Here is a 22216-nt window from a genome sequence, read left to right as displayed (position 1 = left end):
ACGATTTGATGGGAAAAAATGGCCAAGTTACCTAAGCAATAACTAGCGGGAAAAGAAATGGCGATGTGCACATTGGTGGGGAAAATGGAGTATAGGGAAAGTTTCCATAAAATTGTTGTTGTGTTGTTGTGTTGACAGTAGTTGACTGTTAACAGGAAATGATTCAGCGGCTTGGCTATGGAAATGAATTTGAAATGGTATTAATGTGTTGTTGATTACATGTTGTTTTCCCCAAAAGTTTATTTTTGATAAGCCAAGGTTGAGTTTATAAGAAAATATACCACTCACTGGGCTTATTAGCTCATGTTTTTCCAAATGTTTTCTTATATCTCACCCCCTCGGGTAGCAAAGCGGAGTGTTTGAAGAGGAGTCCACCACCCACCACCACCATCTCAGGATTTGGTAAACTCTTAGGGCATAGCTCAAACCATGTAACAAAGAATAGAGAGAAAATCTACTTATGTGTATAGAGGGATAGGGGGAATACTGTAAACTTATTAAAATTTGTAATAAATATGGGGGGAAATATTGAACATGAGTATTGTCTTAGGATGCTATTAGTTACCCTCACGCTCCCTTCCCTGTCTTGGGTTTTAAGGCTTGGGAGGGGGTGTGACAGGGTGTGACAAGTATAGACTGCAGTATATATTCTAAATGTCGTTCCTTCAAAAAGTGTTTCAGAAACACCTATGAATTTTGGAAAGGACGCAAAACTAGTTTACGTCATTTCCGTATCTAGGGTTGTCCAACACACGTGTTGGTACGAAATCCTAAGTAACTGGAAACACGTTCGAAATTGTGCCTCTTTGTAGGATACCCCAAAGAAACAAAAGGAGGATTGTTCTATGATCCTCAAGAAGACAAAATATTTTTGTTAACAAATACTACATTCTTGGAAGAAGATCATATAAAAAATCATCTACCTCGAAGTAAACTAATATTGCAAGAAATGACCAAAGATGCTATAGAAACATCAACAAGAGTTGTTGATCAAGCTGGTCCATCAACAACTGTTGTTATCCCGTCACGTCCATCTCAATATTTGAGTATGCCTCGACGTAGTGGGAGGGTTATTCAACAACCTGAATGTTATATGGGTCTAATAGAAACTCAAAGCATCATACATGATGATGGATTAGAGGATCCATTAACCTTTAAAAAGGTATTGGAAGATGTTGACAGGGAACAACGGATAAAAGCCATGGACGTTGAGATGGAGTTTATATACTTCAACTCTGTCTGGGAACTTGTAGATCAACCACATAGGATTAAACCTATAGGTTGCCAATGGATTTACAAGAGAAAACGAGATCAAATTGGCAAGGTGCAAACCTATAAAGCCAGACTCATGGCAAAAAGTTTTACCTAAAGAGAAGAGGTTGATTATGAAGAAACTTTTTCTCCAATTGCCATGATAAAATCGATTAGAATACTTCTATCCATTGCCACATATTATGACTATGAAATATGGCAAATGGATTTCAAGACAACTTTTCTGAATGGCCATCTTGATGAAAGTATTTTTATGTCTCAACCAGAAGGGTTCGTCGAACAAGGACAGGAGCAGAAAGTCTGTAAGCTTAAACGATCCATTTATGGGTTAAAACAAGCTTCAAGATCCTGGAATATAAGGTTTGATACTACGATCAAATCTTATAGCTTTGAACAAAATGTTGATGAACCTTGTGTATACAAGAAGATAGTCAACAAGACTGTACATTTTTAGTTCTTTATGTTGATGATATCTTGCTAATTGGGAATGAGACAAGCTTCCTTGCTGACGTAAAGAGATGGTTGGCTACACAATTCCAAATGAAAGATTTAGGAGATGCTCAATACGTTCTAGGAATATAGATCTTTCAGAATCAAAAGAATAGAACCCTAGCACTATCTCAGGCATCTTATATTGACAAGATGTTGTTAAGATATAATATGCAAAATTCCAAAAGAGGTATGTTATCTTTTAGACACGGAATTCATTTGTCAAAGGAACAGTGTCCTAAAACACCTCAAGATGTTGAGGAAATGACAAGAATTATATACGCATATGCAGTTGGGAGTTTGATGTATGCAATGTTATGTACACGCCCTGACATATGCTTTGCAGTTGGAATCGTCAATAGGTTCCAATCCAATCTAGAACACATAGTCCATCCAGGACATAGTTATTGGACTACTGTAAAAAACATCCTCATGCATCTAAGGAGAACGAGGGACTATATGCTTGTGTATGGACCTAAGGATTTGATCCTTACTGGATACATGATTGTGATTTCTAGACTGGCATGGATTCAAGGAAATCTACTTCAGGATCAATTTTCACTCTCAATGGAGGACTATAGTTTGGAGAAGCATTAAGAAAAATTGTATCCCTGACTCCACAATGGAAGCATAATACGTAGCCACATGTGAAGCCGCTAAAGAAGCAGTATGGCTACCCAAATTCTTGGTTGACTTGGAAGTAGTTCCAGATTTGCACCTACCTATCACACTGTATTGTGACAATAATGGTGCTGTTGCCAACTCAAAAGAACCGAGGAATCACATACGTGGAAAACATATTGAGAGAAAGTACCATCTCATCAGAGAGATAGTGCATCGAGGAGATGTGATCGTCACAAAGATAGCCTCTGAAGACAACCTTGCTAATCCATTTATGAAGGCTCTCTCGGCTAAAGTGTTCGAGGGCCACCTGGTTAGACTGGGACTCTGAGGAATGTAATCTAGGGCAAGTGGGAGAATATCTTTGGTATTACACATGCCCTAGTTTATTGTATTTTCCCTTTTTTGTTTCTCAACATTGTATATATTTGTTCTCACTGAAGTTTTAGTCCAAGTGGGAGATTGTTGGGAATGTCCTAGAAGTCACAGTTCGTAAATTTTGTGTAAACATTCTATTTATCAATAAAGTTGTTGATTTTGCATTCTATTGTGAAAATCCAATATGGCTATAGTATGAATACTTTAACTTTATATAGGGACATAAACAGGATCAAGTTAATAGCATATAGCCTAAATGGTCTATAAGTATATGGATGAAATTGGGTATCTCATCTTGGTAACACCATTGGATGCGGTCCATTTTGTATAGGTAATACAAATGATGTGATCCACAAATCACTCATGTAGAGACATGTGAGTGGGGGCATCCTATGCAATGAGTTTGCATATAGACTGGACCACGAAATAGTCACTTTCTTTATAACGACCGTTTATTGTTAAAACTGACTATTTCATACTTAAGTAACCTAGGATAACTCGAAATTAATCCTAAGCTAGTTATGAACTCCTATTTATTCGGGATTATCTTTTGATCTGCATGGGTGAGAGTAGTCCAACAACATTGCTCAATAAGCCTTCCATTTATGAGATAAGACTGGATGGATAACTGGGGATATAGCTCTGCAAGATGGAATTCACTTCTACCCATTTTAGGGATTAGTAGATAGATTGTTCTCTTAAGTGCTGATTTCAGGTCTTGAACAATCGGGGCCCTATCTTCTCATGATAGATGGTCAGTAGGAACTTAAGGAACGGGATGTATTTATAGGGATAAAATGGTAATTTTGACCCAACTGTAATTACGAACGACCTATGAAGGATCGACTTACTGATTATGGTTTATATGGACAGAAATACATCTACAGTGAGAAGAGTGCAACTATCGAGCTATAGTGGTGTGTCTTGATAGTTAACGAATAGTAATTAATTCGATTAAAGAATTTTAACGAATTAATTACAAATCGTTGGAGCTCATGATCTGTAGGTCCATTAGTTCCCTCTACTAGCTCATTAAATTGGAATAAAAAATCGAGTATTGATGTATGAAATTAGGTTTATGAATTTGAAATGTTTAAATTCAATTTTTAGGGTTTTCGATTGATTGTATATGATACAATTATAAACGTTTAATTTAATTGAAATTAAACAAAATTAGAAAATCAATTAATATTTAAATTATGACTTACGTATAAAATTTATTCATTGGTGATATTAATATTTAGATATTAAATTAATATTATTAAAAATAAATTAAAATTAGTTGTATTTNGGAGAAAAAAAAATTATCCACTCCCTCCCCCATTCCTCGTGTATTTGGGGATTCCACATCCCGTTCGGGGTGGGTCCCCGCAGGGCCCCGACCCATTGGTTTTCTAAACGTCTCTAATTATATCCTTAGTTCCACTATTATTAAGTGGTTCTTATGCATAATATATCTATTTTGTAGGTAAATTGATCTCGAGGAGTAAAGAATTCATTTGGGTGTAAAACGAGCCAAAAAGGACTAAAAAAATGGGAGTTGGATGCATCAAGTTGAAAGAAGTCAGAAAATTTACAAGTCTATCATCAAGCGCAGTGTTGCAACCCTCCCTCTTTAAGGATCTCTATTTATAGAGAATCTTTGAGCGGAAGCTGATCGTCCAAAGTCCATTGTGATTTAACGCATACATTTACAATCCTACAAAACAAATTATGCATCAAAAACTAAATTTTAACATGCTTCTAAATTAAAAACAAAGTTTAGAGATTATACCTTTGAAGAACCGTTCTTCAAGTTAATCTCTCGAATGAAATCATTCACGAACACGTCGAACAACTCGAACACTCCTCGAACAAGTAGCAAGCAAAAACTCGATCCTCGAACCAACAGGACACTACCACTTGGTGACCTTGGTATTCTCGGTGTGAGAATCCAGGAGTGATGGGCTCTAGCTAATTTTGGTTAGAGGGAAAGTTTGTGTTAGGAATGTCCTAGAATTCGCAGTTCGTAAATTTTATGTTAAACATTCTATTTATCAGTAAAATATTATTGAGTGTCTCATTCAATAAAGTTGTTGATTTTGCATTCTATTATGAAAATATGAAAATCCAATGACATACCCATGGCTATAGTATGAATACCTTAACTTTATGTGGTGACATAAATAGTATCAAGTTAATAGTATATAGCCTAAATGGTCTATAAGTATATGGATGAAATTGGGTATCTCATCCTGGTAACACTATCGAATGCGACCCATTTTGTATAGGTAATACAAATGATGTGATCCACAGATCATTCATGTAGAGACATGTGAGTGGGGGAATCATATGCATTGAGTTTGCATATAGACTGGACCACGAAATAGTCACTTTTCTTTATAACGACTGTTTACTGTTAAAACTGACTATTTAATATTTAAAGTAACCTAGGATAACTCAGTCTTAATCCTGAGCTAGCTATGAACTCCTATTTATTCAGGATTATCCTTTGGTCTGCATGGGTGAGAGTAGTCCAACATCACTGCTCAATAAACCTTTCATTTTGGAGATAAGACCGGATGGATAGTTGGGGACATAGCTCTGCAATATGAAATTCACTCCTATCCTTTTCTAGGGTTAGCAGATAAGTTATTCTCTTAAGTGCTCATTCCAGGTCTTGAACAATTGGGGCCCCGCCTTTTCATGATAAAGAAGGACCTGATTCATAAGTAGTATTATGAATCGGATTGTTCATTAAAGGGTCAGTGGGAACTTAAGGAACAAGATGTATTTACAGGGGTAAAATGGTAATTTTAACCCAACTGTAATTACAAACGACCTGTGAATGATCGATTTACTGATTATGGTTTATATGGACAGAAATATATCTACAGTGAGGAGAGTGCAACTATCGAGCTATAATGGTGTGTCTTGATAGTTAACGAATAGTAATTAATTTGATTAAAGAGTTTTAACGAATTAATTACAGATAATTAGAGCTCATGATTTGTAGGTCCATTAGGTCCCTCTACTAGCTCATTAAATTGGAATAACAAATTGAGTATTGATGTATGAAATTACGGTTATGAATTTGAAATGTTAAAATTCAATTTTTAGAGTTTTCGATTGATTGTATGTGATACAATTATAAACGTTTAATTTAATTGAAATTAAACGAAATTGGAAAATAAATTATTATTTATATATAAAATTGATTTATTGGTGATATTAGTATTTTATTAATTTAATATTTAGATATTAAATTAATATTATTAAAAATAAATTAAAATTAGTTGTATTTAAATTAATTATTTTGAATTAATTTTATAAAATTAATTTAAATAAAATGATTTTTTTGAAATCATTTCAGGTTAATGGTTTTTTCCATTTTTGGGAAAAACCCACTAACACACTTGTTGGATAATCACCAAATTCCGTTTCTAGATTTAATGATCTTAAGCTGGAGTTGTTCTTCATGCAACCCTATACATTTTCATGAATTCTTCCTATATATAGAAGCTCCATGCATGAAGAACATTAAGCAATTCGATATATACTTGCTGAAGTGATAACCTGAAAATTCTACATACCTCCCTCACTTGTTCTTCATCAATTCAACTTGATTTAAGTGTTTCCACCACATGTTCCAGCTTGAGCATAATAGAGAAGATCTCGGTGGTAGTACTCTTGAAGTTTCAAGCTCTATCTTGGTGTTTTTCAGCTGAATTCATGGAGAAATCTTCAAAGGTAATATATGTTCAAACCCTCTTATAAATATCATATGAACATTATGCTTAAAACTCAAATTAAACGTAGTTTAAGTGCTTATTGATTCTGTTATCTTCCGTTGTATGATATATTATTCCTTCAAACGACAACATAAAACACAGGGTTGCTACGCTATCTTTAGGGGCATTTTCATCTTTTTACCATTGAGTTACTGTTTAGTGCTTCTTTTCAATCCGACTTGCACTTGAAATGTTCCGATAGTCTTCTTTGCTTATTTTCCTATCGAAACATTCAATAAAACATTAAATTCCTAACAATTAACACGATTTATGTGGAAATTAATAGCTTTTCTTTGGAGAGCTATCAAAGTTCAAAGGTATTTTTGACACAAAGTATAAAGTGTAGGAGTATTTTGTATAATTTAACCTTTTTGTTGTATTTAAAATTTAGGTTTTCAATACTGACATTATTATAATTCATTATAAGAAAAAGGCTCTCTTTTGATGGCTTAAATTTAAATACGTCAGAATATACTGTAATCCCGACATCTATAGGATCATCATTGGGAGTTTATATCTAACTCTCGACGACGTTCTTTTGTCGAGAGTAATGATTTAAATCGAATGACTTGTGTATTGTGCCACAATCTCCCGACGGATACTTAAAGCCATTGAGAGAGAAGCGTATTCCTGACACTTTAGTTGGGCGTTAGGAAAGTCCTAATAAAAAAAAAATCTTCGTTTTATCCTTAAGCCTCCCGCACACCCCCATTCTCATTTTTTTCTCTCAGACTCCATTGTCGTTGTACTCCTCTCTCTTCTTTCCTTTTTCTCACAAAGCCCTAATTGACCATCAAATTAGCACCGTTTTCCACCACCTGTCTCAGACTCCATGAAGATCCTCTCACCATCACTCATCTTCAATCACTTTATTTTGCCATCGCTACTTCAATCATACCGTCGCTGGCTTCAATCCACTACCATTGCCATTAATCGCGCCGTCGCCCTTGGACTCCTCGAAGGACTGTCTCCCCTTCAAAATTTCCAAAATTTATCAATAACGTTTCCAAAATCACTTAACCCCAATTTCTATTTTTTGTTTCTAGATACATATAAAGTCTAGGAAGGGTTCACTCATGTATAATGGCCAACCTCAAGCATATACATATAAACGATTTTCATTTTATTCTCCAGTTACGAAAACTGAATTAAACCTCCCACTAACACACGATTATGGAGAAAACGCCGACCCAATTATCCCATAATTTTCCAATTACAAATAATAAATATAATCATATTATATTCAATAACCTATAAATATCACATATAAACCATAGTGTTTTCTCCTCCACTAGATATAAATCATATTTATATACATTTTTCTCTAATTAATGTGTCTCATACATAAGGTCAATCCTAACATATATAATTAACCAGTTCAATAATATCATATATAATCAAACTCCCTCTTGTCAATTTGAACATTTCAAACGATCCAAAAATCGATTCTCATCTTGAATCCATTGAGCTACCAAGGGGACCTTATGGACCTATGGCTCGAAGCTCCATCTGTACGTGAATAGCTGACTAAACTCTTTAGCCACGAGATCCACCATCCGTTAACTGCCAGACATTCCAATAAAGACCGACAGCTGAACTCTTCTTACCACAAATATATTTCTGTGTCCCTCGGATATAACCAATCAATAGTACGATAACCCTTCACAGATGAGCATAAGTACAACTAGGCCAATTTACGGTTTTGCGCTTGTAGTTACATCTAACTCCTTAAGTACCACCGATCCCTCTATTGAACAATATAACATAGTCCTACTATGTGTGGACACCTTTTGAGCCATGATAAGGTGTGTGGCGCCATATCGTTCAAGCCCCAGGATCAACCCTTAAGGAAGTAATCTATCACTTACCCCTGCTTCAGGGAAAGAGTGAATTCCATCTTGTGTAGCTGAGTTCCCAGCTCCCAAATAAGACGAATCCCCAAAATGGTAGGTTTGAGTCGGTGACCTGGCCACTCGTACCCATGAAAATCAGGACCACCCTCAATGGCAGGAGTTCCTAACTCACTCAGGATGGAGGTCATGTTATCTATGGTCATCCTAGTGAAGTGAAATCTCTGTCATGAATGGCGTTATATAATGAGACATTAACACTTCGTGGTCAGATCTCATACAAACTCTTTGTATAGGACGTCCCCGCTTGCATGTGCCCACATGAATGATCAGGATCAGACCATCTGTAGCAAGTCACAACATTTGTAACTATTCTACAAAGGGGTCGCATCCGTAGCGTTACCAGGATAAGGTTTCCCTCCTTTATCCATATACTACAGACCATTTGGTTATCACTTAAGACATGATCCACTTGTGTGTCTCCACATACATGCTTAAGTTACATAATGACAACCAGAGATTTTAGTTTATTGGTTTATGGTAAAGCAAATAAAACATCCAATGTTCATAGACAGTATGTGAAGAAAATATCATATATTATACATTACAAACATTTGTTCAAAACTGTGTTTATAAACTACAGGACACGAAAGTTTAGTGCATCATCCCCAATAATCTTCCACTTTTCCTAAAGCGAGTGGGGTGTACAATAAACTAGTAGAAAATAATAAACTAGGGCACTAAGGCCTAGTACATAAATATCTCCCACTTGCTCTAGTCCAGCCGCGGGCGGTCCCCTAGACCCATGCTCTGAAGGTGACCCTCAAACACTGTAGCTGTGAGAGCCTTCATAAACGAGTCAGCAACGTTATGCTTTGAAGCAATCTTTATGATTATCATGTCTCATCGGTGCACGATCTCGCGGATCAGATGATACTTTCGCATTATGTGTTTGCCGCGCTTGTGACTCCTGGGCTCCTTGGAGTTTGCCGCAACACCACTATTGTCATAATAGAGGGTGATGGGCCTAGACATGCCTAGAACAACTTCTAGCTCTATCAGGAACTTCCTGAGCCAAACGGCCTCCTTAGCAGCTTCACAAGCCGCTACGTACTCGACCTTCATCGGGTAGTCGGCGATGCACCTTTTCTTAGTGCTTCTCCACACTATAGCTCCTCTGTTAAGAGTAAAATCTAACCTTGAAGTGGACTTCCGAGAGTCCGTTTCAGTCTGAAAGTCAGAATCCGTGTATCTAGTAAGGATCAAATCCCTAGTTCCATACACAAGCATGTAGTCCCTAGTTCTTCGACGATACTTGAGGATGTTTTTAAATACGGTTCAGTGACCTTGGCCTTGGTTAGACTGATACCTATTGACTATTCCCATAGCATAACAGATGTCTGGCCTAGTACAGAGCATTGCATACATCAAACTACCAACGGCAGATGCATATTGGACCCGTCTCATCTCATCAACCTTTTGAGGCGACTTAGGATATATTTTCTTAGAGGATATATTTCCTTAGACAAAGTAACTCCATGCCTGAACTGCAGTAGGCCCCTTTTGGAGTCCTGCATCGAGTACTTGAACAATATCTTGTCAATGTATGATGCCTAAGACAGTGCTAACACTTTGTCCTTACGATCCCGAAGATCTGTATACCCAGAACAAACTGAGCCTCTCCCAAATCTTTCATTTGGAATTGGGTCGCTAGCCAGTTCTTAACTGCAGTCAGTAGTCCTACATCATTCCCAATGAGTAGGTTATCGTTTACATACAACACTAAGAAAACTACTGAACTGTTGAAGATCTTCTTGTAGACACAATGCTCATCAACGTTTTGGTCAAATCCATACGATTTGATCGTAGTATCAAACCAAGTATTCCAAGATCGAGACGCCTGTTTTAGCCCATAAATGGACCAATTTAGGTTGCAAAGTTTTTGCTCTTGACCTTGGGCTGTACCATATAAATGGTCACCTCAAGATTGCCATTCAGAAAGGCCGTCTTAACGTCTATTTTCCAAATCTCATGATCATAATAAGTAGTAATGGACAGAAGAACACAGATCGAATTCAACTTGGCAATAGGCGAGAAAGTCTCCTCATAGTCGATTCCCTCCACCTGGGTATAACCCTTTGCAACAAGTCGAGCCTTGAAGGTTTGCACCTTCCCATTGGCATCCCGTTTCCTCTTCTAGATCCATTTACAACCCGTAAGTCTTTCCCCATCAAGTTGATCTATAAGATCCCACACTGAGTTGAAGTACATCAGCCCCATCTCGAGATCTATGGCTTTGACCCATTCATCTCGGTCAACATCCTCCATTGCCTTTTGATAAGACAATGAATCCTCAACATCGCCATCGGCTACCATAGCCAGGATTTCAGTGAAACCGAAACAGGTGCGTTTGTAACCCTTCCACTATGTCGAGGTTTCCTCAACTCTTGAGGTGAACCAACCTACCAGAATGAACTATCATCAACAACTCTTATTGATGAAGCAGGTCCTTCAACTATGAAGCACAAATACTTCATGTGAGGCAAAGAATCCGTATCAGACACGTATCAGATACCGATTCTTCCAGATACTTCTCAGATATGTATCTGACTAGCAATTTGATATATCTATTTTTATGCTTACTTTTTTTAAAGAAAAAAGATAAACAACTCATCTAATCTTTTTCAATCTAAAACTAGGCAACCTATTTTTTTAAGCAAGAGAAAATGTACCTTCAATGTATCAGTATCCTCATTTTTTAGAAATATATATTAAAATAATATATAAAAAATGACATATTCTTCAACGTATCCGTATCTTAGTTTTTTATAAATTGATGAATGGTCATATCCAATTGTATCCGTATCGTGTAGCCGTATCCGTATTTATAGCCCTTCAACAACTCTTGTTGAAGTTTCAGTAGTTTCGTTGGAAAGCTCACATAACATGACCTTACTACGTGGATTGTGCTCCCTAATATTATCATCTCTAGGAAAGTAGCATTCGTAGAAACAAACACTCTGTTTTCCGATGGATCATAAAAGTAACCCCCTCGTGTACTTTTGGGGTAGCCTACAAAGAGGCACAACCTCGACCATGGTTCCAATTTTTTTAGATTAACCTCAAGCATATGTGCTGAGCGGAAGTGACATAAACTAGATTTACGCTTATTTCACAACTTCAGAGGTGTTTTCGCAACACTCTTGGATGGAACACAATTGAGTATATACACTGTAGTCTCCAATGCGAAACCCCAAAACGAGTCCGATAAGTAAGCGTAACTAATCATCGAACAAACCATATCCAAAAGGTTCTGTTTCTCCTCTCTGTTACACCATTCTGCTAAGGTGTACCCGGCGTTGAGAGTTGGGAAACGATTCCATGTTCTATCAAATAGTCCTGGAATCTCGAATCCAAAAACTTGCCACCTCGATCCGATCGAAGTGTCTTAATCCATCTATCCAATGCATTTTCAACTTTATCCTTGAACTCTCTGAACGTTTCAAAGGATTCAGACTTCCGTTGCATCAAATAAACATACCCTCACTTAGAGTAATCATCAGTAAAACTGATAAAATACTCATAGCCTCCCTGACTCGCATATTCATAGGATCATAAAGGTCAGAATGCACTAACTCTAGAAGCTCTTTGGCTCGATAACCTTTTCTAGTAAAAGGTCTTTTAGTCATCTTACCCTCAAGGCCAGATTCACACACCGGTAAAGATTTTTCCTCTAACTCACTTAGATGGCCATTCTTCACCAACCTCTCAATCCTATTGAGATTGATATGCCCTAATCGAAGGTGTCAAAGTTGGGCATTTTCTTTTGGTGAAACACATTGACGTTTAGATTGAGTTACGAAAGGTTTAAACATCTCTATGTTATGGAGGGAACTTAATACTAACGACCTTAGCACATACTAGTTATTTTCCAATTTTGCTGTACAGATCTCAACTCCATCTTTATGAATAAACACTTTATTCACATTAAAATTAAGAGTATACTTATATTGTAACAAGCACTTTACAAAAATTAAATTCCTTTTCAACTCAGGAAGTACAAATACATCTTGTAAAATAAGAATCTTGTTCTGTAATGTCAACTGTACTCCTCCCATTTCCACAGCTAAGAGCTCGGGCCTTCTCGTTCGCCCGTGTCCATCACTCGTATGCCTCTCAAACATTTCGAGCGACGTTAGGAGTTGGAATAGGAAGACGCTCCTCTGTAAGGGAAAACATGAGATCCTCGATGATTAGTATAGTCGGGATCATATGTGTCAACTAGCGTAATGTTGGGTTTTATGTCTTAAAACTCGTAGTTTGTAGAATGATAAACATTTTCTATAATCAATATACTTGTTATTGATTTCATAAATTATATGAAAGTCTAAATCCAATAAACTAAGATCCATGACTATTGTATGAGTACTTGAACTTTATGTGGAGATATAAGAGTGGATCAGGTCTGAGTAAATAGTCAAAATGATCTATGGTACATGAATAAGGATGGGTACCTTATTCTGGCAACACCATTGGATGCGGCCTACTCTGTAGTTGTTGCAAAGAGTTGTAAAGTGCTACATACGATGTGATCCTAATTCGTACATGTTATGACATGAGGAGTGGGGGCATCCTATGCAATGAGTTTGCATAAGATCAGGACCAAGAATAAGTCGCTCTTACTTTATAATGCTGTTTACTGTATAAGACTGACTATTTCACCTAGATGACCTAAGTAACTCGATCTTAATCCTGAGCTAACTATGAACTTCTGTTTATTTGGGATTGCCCTTAGATTTGCATAGGTGAGGATTGGCTCAAGAGCACCGGCTCAATAAGACTCCTATTTCAGGGGTAAGATCGGATAGATAGTTGGGGACATAGGGTACAAGAAGGAGTTCACGCCTACCTGATTTAGGGATAGAAGAAAGGTTGTTCTCTCAAGTACTGAATCTAGGTCTTGAACAAGGGTCCCCACCCTCTCACTGGGCTGAGAGAGTTTGGTTTAGTGATTGGATCACAAACCAGTTGTTCATTAGAGGATCAGTAGGGACTTGAGAAATAAGAAGTTATCTCGTGGGTAAAACAGATAATTGACCCAGCCGTTATTACGAATAACCTGTGAAGGGTCAACTTGTTGATTATGGTTAAATCATAGAAACATAATATATCTCCAGTGAGGGGAGTGCAACTATGGGCTTTAGTGGAGTAACCCATTAGTTAACGAATGAGGATTAATCTTGTCTAATGAGTTTAGCCAATTAATCTCGGATTGTTGGAGTCCATGATCTATAGGTCCGCGAGGTCCCCTTACTAGCTCGTAATGGACTTGCTCTAGAATAGCGTGATAAGTTAATTTGAAACGTTCAAATTAGAATTAAGGGAATTAGTAATTATATGAGATATAATTACATGTTTAATTTGAGAATTAAATGGAATAGAAGAATTTATATATTTAAATATGATTTAAATATATAAAGATGGATATGTGTTAAAATTAATTTAATATTTGATATTAAATTAATTAAGTTTTATTTAATAATTAATTTATGAAATTAATTAAAAATTTTCATTTTTAAAATCAAAATAGATTTTATAAAATCAAATTTTGATTTTTGAGATAAAATTTGAAACTTAGAAAACAAAACACTAAAATGGAAAATATTGATTTTCCATTATCCATTTTTTCACTTGCTCACACAAGAACAAAATCTTTGCCTTATCTTCTCCAAGTATGAGCTGAAACTCATGCAAGTATCTCCTTTGCATTTTGATCTGCAATGTAGTGAAGAGATTGGAGTGAAAATCAGGCATGCAATCTATAAAGAATTTCAGAGAAAATTCGGGTTGAAGAAAGAGTTCTTGAACAAGATTACTACAGTGAGCATTTCTCCTTTATCCAAACTTGTTTTGAGTCCCACAACTCAATCTAGAGCACCAAGAGAATAGTGGGGAAGATCTTGAGGTGGTCTAAAATAAGATTTGGAGAAGATAGCAGCTGGAGAAGGAGTTTTGAAGAAGTTCTACAAGAGGTATGTCTTGAAACTCACTTGTTTTTCTGCAAGAGCATGCTTAATATTTTGTTAAAATTAGTGAATTTGAATGTTTAGATGATCATTGTGCTTCCACTGTTGTTGATAAAATCCTATAATTGATATCAGAGTATCAAATAAGCATTCAATTCAGTTTAATTTTGGTTTGGTAGGTGTTTTATATGAGAAATATGAAATTGATGCACTGATATGGTTTTCTGAGTTTTGACTTTTTAATTCTCTTTAATTTCTCAATTAAATTTGTAATTGGCTCTTGTTTGATGAGATTTTATGAGTTAGCAAGAGTCTTTAATTTATTTGGAGTCATTAGAGTCGAAATTAGTATGTAATTGAAGAACCAAGTGAAGGAGGCCGAGCTACTGTTCCAGTTTTTTTTCAGCTTTTGCTCAAAATCATTGTTGAGGTTCAGTTGCTAAGCGATCATCTAGCTCTAGGCACTACACGATGTGAAGAAAAGCTATACGATCGTATAGCAATGGGCACTGGTCGTTGTGGTGTTGAACGCTAGACGATCGTGTACCTGCAGAAGCTAAACGATGCGTTCAATTTGCTATACGATAGCACTAAGCGATCATTTCGTTTTGGCGTGGGAACTAAACGACACGTTGAATTTACTGTACAATGGCACTATTGATCGTTTAGCTACGATGCACGTTAAACGATGAGAGGAAGTGCTACGCGATAGCGCTGAGCGATCGTTTAGATGCAGAGCTAAGCGATCATGTAGACGGATAGCTAAGCGATGCGTTGAAGTTTTTGTGCTATGGAACTAAACGATCGCCTACCTACGAAATGCTAAGCGATGCGATGATCTTTTATATGATGGAGCTAAGCAATCGTTTAGCTACGGTGGATACTAAACGATGACTTAAAGTGCTAGATGATGGTGTTAAGCGATCGTTTAGTTCTATACGATATAACTAAGCGATAGTTATGCGATAACTAAGCGATGGAGTTGAGCGATCGTGTAGTTCTATACAATAGAACCAAGCGATCGTTTAGCTTTGGCAGACACTAAGCGATCATGTAGTTTTATGTGATAGAGCTAAACGATCATTTAGTTGAGGCAAACACTAAGCGATCGTGTACCCTTTCACAACACAAGGTGATGGAGCTAGACGATTGCCTTTAGCGTTACATGATTGACCTTAGCAAGATTTTGAGGTTGGACCGAGAGCAGTCGGTTCGACCGGTTTTCTCAAGGTCCAATCCAGTTCAGCCTCAAAGTGGTTTTGGCTGGTTCGGTTCAGACTTTGATGGTCCGGTTCAGACTTATCCAGTCCAGTTTAAGAAGTTTGGGTTCGATTTAGAGCGGTTCAAAGACGGTTTTGAAGCTGACTGTAATAATTAAGCTTTTGTTAGCTTGTTTTTGCCAAAACTAAAACCATATCAGTCTGTGTTTAATTATTTATGCATTTGATGTATGTTATAATTAAATAAATCTTGTATATGTATATAGTATGCCATTTAGATTTAAAATCCCACCATAGGAAGCATGTTACATGTATTGAAAGTATGTTATAATTGTTATAATATATAGTATGCATGTTAGGGTTTCTTATATTTAATATAAATGTTATATTAAATATTGAATGGCTTATGTATGTTATAGATGTTTAGCATGTCTAAAGTTTTATAAGTTGTTATAAAATTGGGTTAGACATTTAAAATCCATAAACAACAGTTGCATGCTCATGTAGGTTGACCTGGTTATAAACTCAACCGGTATATAATCCTGTCTAAGACTAGGGGTACTTAAGTTGACGGTTTACGAAACACCTCCTACCTGGAGATTATGGCCGAATTATTGAACGTTAGTAACCAGTTTTATGAGCATTTGTGAGTGATGTGAGGTAATAAAATGGTTTATCACCTAGACATCGAAGGTTAAAATTCAATTATAAGAGTTATACTTGGATAAACCACATAGACTTAGGGTTGTTTTATTAGCCGAAAAGAACCTAAGTATAAATCTAACCAATAGAACACTTCAGTAATAGTTTAATAACTTCTATATGATAGAGTTATTAGAAAACTTCAGTGGGAGATTAATAACATATACGATATGTTACTTTTAGCTCTCACGTCTTTAAGAGTTCACAATTCAGATTTAAGCGGTACTTTGTGTCACCCTGGAAGTGAACTCCCTACGGAAAGTATTTTTTAGATTAAATATAGATTTCATTGAATAAGAGGAAGTTGTTCAAACATAAGTCTATTATATGATAAATAGATTTTAACTATGTCTTCACATAGTTTACACCGTGAGATTCATAAGACGTTCATGCCACCCTGGAAGTGGCCTCCCTATGGAGAATGTTTTGTATGAGTCAATATCAAGGTAAATGGAGGAAGTAGTCCATAGTAAGTGAGTGAAGGATATGTGTCAATATATCCTACGGTTTCCTCCATTTGTCGAAATTGCAGGTTTGCTTTAGGCAGCCCTTTGCTAGTCATTTAGCGATGGCTCCCTCGGAGGGTTGTTACATAGGATTCGGAACAACACAGGCTTCAGTAAATTGAATAGGGTCTTATAGTTCTATCTTGGATGTTGTCTTCTATTTTGGAGGCAAGTTCATACCGTTCTATAAGATCTGAAAATGGCGGGTCACATTTACAAGAATTACTAAGTTGTTAGTAAAGATCTTGACCGAAAACGATAACTAAACGACTATAGGAATAAGAGTTATTCCGGAGACAATAGGAACAAGAGTTATTCAGAGGATAATATTTAGTCAAAATTTTTTTGTTTCAGTGAAGGAGTATGTGACTGCCCCTCGATAGCACATATTTGGACTCACTAATATATCATTGCAAATAAATAATGGTGATGGGTACATTATTACTTTTTGCTAAAATTTGATCTTGGATTTAGATAAAATTTGCTAATTAGAATTTGTTTGAATTTTATCAGCATATGATTCGAATTTCGAGAAAAAAATGTGGATTCATGCCCGGGAGGTCAAAATTAGTCAACACAGAAAAAATCATAAAAAGTCAAAATGTTGACTTTTTGGTCAAAGTTTGACTTTGACCAAATGACTATTTTGCCCTTTGACTATAGTTAGTGGGAAAATCCAAACTTTTGTTGGATAATTCTACTAACAAAATAGTGGGCTAGGTGTTGGCTTATAGTGTAGACATTAAGCCCACTAAGATAGTGGATTATAGGTGCTGGGTTTTTATGGATTTGGTTTATGCAATTTTTGCATGGTTTTTTTTTCTATAAATTGGGCTTTTCAATTTAGTTGAAAGAGTTTTGCCAATTTTTCCAAATTTGGGCTTAAAAAAAACTATTTTCTTTGAGAAAAATTCACAACCCAACCCAAAGATCCATCTTATTTTCCATCTCTTTTCTCTCTCTCGTTTTCTTCATCCATCGGGTCCTACAATCCGGTTCTGAGTCCAGAGGATAGTAGGTCAACTCTAGTGGTGGTCCGAAAGAGTTTGGTTCAAGATTCAATGAGGAGAAGCTGTTTTTGGGAGCTTCAAAGGTAAGTTAATTACTTTTTTTCCTTCAATTGCATGCATCTTTTCCTTTAAATTAAAGAAATTAGAGTGTAATTAGGTGCTTATTCCGCTGCGTATGTCTCGAGTTCCATCATAAAGTTTATTTCGAAAATGGTGAAGTGTTCATCAATATGGGAAATAAATAGATTTGCTTTGCAAAATTAGAAAATAACTTGTACATGTTAAAACCAATTGAGGTCAAAGCTGTTTTGAACATAGAGATGTTTAAAACTGCTGGGACTCATAAGAAGAGGAAGATTTCTCCAAATGCCTATCTTTGGCACTTGAGACTGGGTCACATAAATCTCAACAGGATTGAGAGATTGGTTAAAAATGGTCTTCTAAAAAAGTTGAAGACAGTTCATTACCACCTTGTGAGTCCTGTCTTGAGGGTAAAATGACAAAAAGATCTTTTTCTGGAAAAAGTCTTAGAGCCAAAGAATACCTAGAGCTGATTCATTCAGACCTTTGTGGGCCTCTAAATGTTAGAGCAAGAGGAGGGTATGAATATTTCATTAGTTTTATAGATGATTATTCCAGGTATGGGCATGTTTACCTAATACACCAAAAGTCTGAAACTTCTAAAAAGTTCGAAGAGTATAAGGCTGAGGTTGAGAACCAATTAGGTAAAAAGATTAAAACGCTTCGATCGAATCGAGGTGGTGAGTATGGACACAGAATTCCAAAACTATTTGATAGAACATGGAATTTAGTCTTAACTCATAGCCTCTGGTACACCTCACCAAAACGGTGTGGCAGAAAGGAGAAACAGAACCTTGTTGGACAAGGTTCGTTCCATGATAAGTTACGTTCAATTACCAAATTCTTTTTGGGGACATTGAATATGGTTCCCTCGAAAAGTGTTTCTAAAACACCTTACGAGCTCTAGAGAGGACGTAAAGGAAATTTATATCACTTCAGGATTTGGGGTTGTCTAGCACATGTGTTGGTGCAAAATCCAAAAAGGTTGGAACACTTTTCAAAAGTATGCCTATTCGTAGACTACCCAAAAGAAACTAAAGGTGGTCTCTTTTATGATCCTTAGGAAGATAAAGTGTTTTTTATCGACAAATGTGTTGGATCAACACCAGTACGTAGTGGAAGGGAACAGGATCTATAAGCATTCTAATTCATTAATTTTGGTTAAAAAGAAACATGCTAAAATAGAGTATAATGGGTTTCAAGAACATACCTTGGCCGAACCTTCAAAATCTCCATTTTCCAACTGCAAAATCCTCCAAATCCTTGTGTAGACCACCACAAGATCTTTCCTACTATCTTCTTGGTACTCTAGATTGAGTTGTGGGACTCAAAATAAGCTGGAATCAAAGGAATATGGAGAAAGCTCACTGAACCAACCCATTAAAGAACACCTTCTTCATCCGATTTTTTCAGCAAAAATTCAATCGGTTTCTTATCCCTTTCTTCACTCCAAACTCTTCAATATATTGCAGACTATCATGTAAAGAGATGTGCTGCATGGGATGCAGCTCATGCTTGGAGTAAACCAAAGGAGGAGGTGGTGGGTTCCTTGTAAGCTAGTTGAAGATGAACTTTGAAAAACCTATTTTCAATTTCTGTGTAATTTTTCAATTTCCAAAAAACCAAAATTTATTTTAAAATCAAAATTTATTAATTTTACAAATTAATTTCATAAATTAATTTTCTATAAAATTAATAAATAATTATTTAAACAATTTAAATAATACTAATTAATTTAATATCCAATATTAAATTAATTTTTACACAAATTCATCTTCATATATTTAAATCATATTTAAATATATTTTCTCCAATTCAATTTGATTCTAATTTGAACGTTTCAAATTAACTTATCACGCTACTAGAGCTAATCCTTTTTCGAGCTAGTAGGGGGACCTTATGGATCTACAGATCATGGGCTCCAACGATCCGAGATTAATCGGCTAAACTCATTAAACCGATCTAACCCCTATTCATTTTACTAATGGGTTACTCCACTAAAGCCCATAGTTGAACTCCCCTCACTGTAGATATATTATGTCCACTTGATATAACCATGCTAGTAAGTTAACCTTTCATAGGTTGTTCGTAATAACGGATGGGTCAAATCTCTGTTTTACCCCTGAAATTACCTCTTGTTCCTTAAGTCCTCACTGATCCCCTAATGAACAATTGTTTTGTGATCCAATCACAAAACTGTCCCTCTCATGCCAAATGAGAGGGCGGGATCCCTTGTTCAAGCCCCAGAATCAGCACTTAAGGGAACAACCTCTCTATTATCCCTAAAGTGGGTAGGAGTTCCCTCTTGCACCCTATGTCCCCAGCTATCTATCCAGTCTTACCCCTGAAATAGTAGTTATATTGAGCCGGCACTGTTGAGCCAACCCTCACCTATGCAAATTTAAGGGCAATCCTAGATAAACAGGAGTTCATAGTTAGCTCAGGATTACACTAGAAGAAATTCGGACTTTAATATCGGTTGGAAAAAATGAAATCGGACGTATAATGTCGGTTTAAAAAAAACAGATCTTTAATGTTGGTTTTAAACCGACATTGAAGATTGGCTTTAATGTCGGTTTAAAACCAACATTAAAGGTGTAATGTTTTTTTTCCTTATTTTATTAAATAATATGTCCCTAAATTGCTTGCGCGCTCCTTCTCTTACCCAAACCCTTCTCTGTCGCACCGTCACGAAACCTTACCTCGCCCAATCCCTAAACCTTTCCCTCGCCGTCCGTCGATCGTTATNCTTACCCAAACCCTTCTCTGTCGCACCGTCACGAAACCTTACCTCGCCCAATCCCTAAACCTTTCCCTCGCCGTCCGTCGATCGTTATCAACTTTCTTCGCTCGCCGTTGATCTCCTTCACGCCGTCGCTCACTGTCGATCTCCTTCACGCCGTCACTTGCCGTTGATCGTTCTTCAGCTTTCTTTGCTCGCTGTCGATCGTTCTTCAACTTTCTTCGCTCGCCGCCGATCGTTCTACAACTTTCTTATTGTTTTAGAGGTATGACTTGAAATCATCCACCTCCCTAACTATTAGTGTGTTGTGCCTGATATGATTGTTGTTCTGATTTGGGTTGTTCTGATTTAGCTTTGATGATATAGCTGCTTCTTCTGAATTGCTAACTTACAAAAACAAAGAGTAATCCACATACAAAAGGTAGAGAACTAACCTTCACCCAATACACAGCGAGGAAATCTGTCTATGTTCCTTGTACCATATGTTCCTGGTATAATTATAGCAAAGCCAAACTCTGTATGGCTGATTGCTATGCTAAAGTATGTAAATTTTGCCTAAAAAATAACTTCTTTTTTTTTGTACCTCCTTTAAGTTGTTTGTAAACGATTTGACTTAATTTTTAGACATCTTGTTACTTGTTTTAGTAAGTTACTGTAAAAAATAATAAGAAAACTGATGTACCTATAAGTTTACATTTTCTTTTGAAGTAGAGGTTTGAATTTGCAGGGATGTCTATGGTTTTGTTCTGTAGCAAAGGCAACTAAAAACAAGGGATAGAATTGTGGAGCAAGTTTACATGAGGTTTCCATAAGTTAATTTTCTCAAGGTAAAGCCCTACTTAGTATTTTACTTTCTGGTTGTTTACAAGAGGTTTGGAGACTGGTTTGAAGACATGACATCCTAAGTTATGGCTTCAAGTAGATCTGTTAAAGATGAATCTGAGCCAAGAGTTTTCTCAACCATTGAGGCAGTCGTTGCTGCTACTAGTAAGTTTTTGTCATGTTTATATACCTTTTTCTTAGGAGAGTGAATGAGAAAAGTAAGTTTTTTATAGAGCCTGAATTACTTTGCTCTCTATAGATTAGTGATACCATACTTACTGCAACTGGTGGAGTTCATTTCCTCTCTAATATTCAAATAGCAAAACCACTTTGCCTGGTATATTCTATTTTTCCTTTTCTCTTAGCTACCTGACAGTGAAATTTTACTCTTAAATCTTAACATATGGTTTAAATGTTACCCAATTGTTCTGTCTTTGTAGAAATCATGTCTAGTTTGTGAATAGTCTAAATATTCTTATGTATGTGGAACTTGAAAGGACTTGTTAATTAATAACTAAGAAAAGTGAATGATATTGTTTCTTTCCCCATAAATGATAAATAGAATTCCTTATTGAACTAAGTATGTCTTTATTATGATAGGCCTAATGTATGATTTTTGAATGTTAAGGTTCATTTATGATGCAATGGTCTCAATCTGCAGATTTATCTGTTGAATCTAAAGTTCCACAGGAGGTAAAAGTTTGTTTTCATCTGATTTGTTTACAC

Source organism: Benincasa hispida, chromosome 11, assembly GCF_009727055.1.
Source record: "Benincasa hispida cultivar B227 chromosome 11, ASM972705v1, whole genome shotgun sequence".
NCBI classification, from domain to species: domain Eukaryota; kingdom Viridiplantae; phylum Streptophyta; class Magnoliopsida; order Cucurbitales; family Cucurbitaceae; genus Benincasa; species Benincasa hispida.
The sequence above is the reverse complement of the archived record's forward strand: the minus strand, read 5'-3'. Positions refer to the sequence as shown.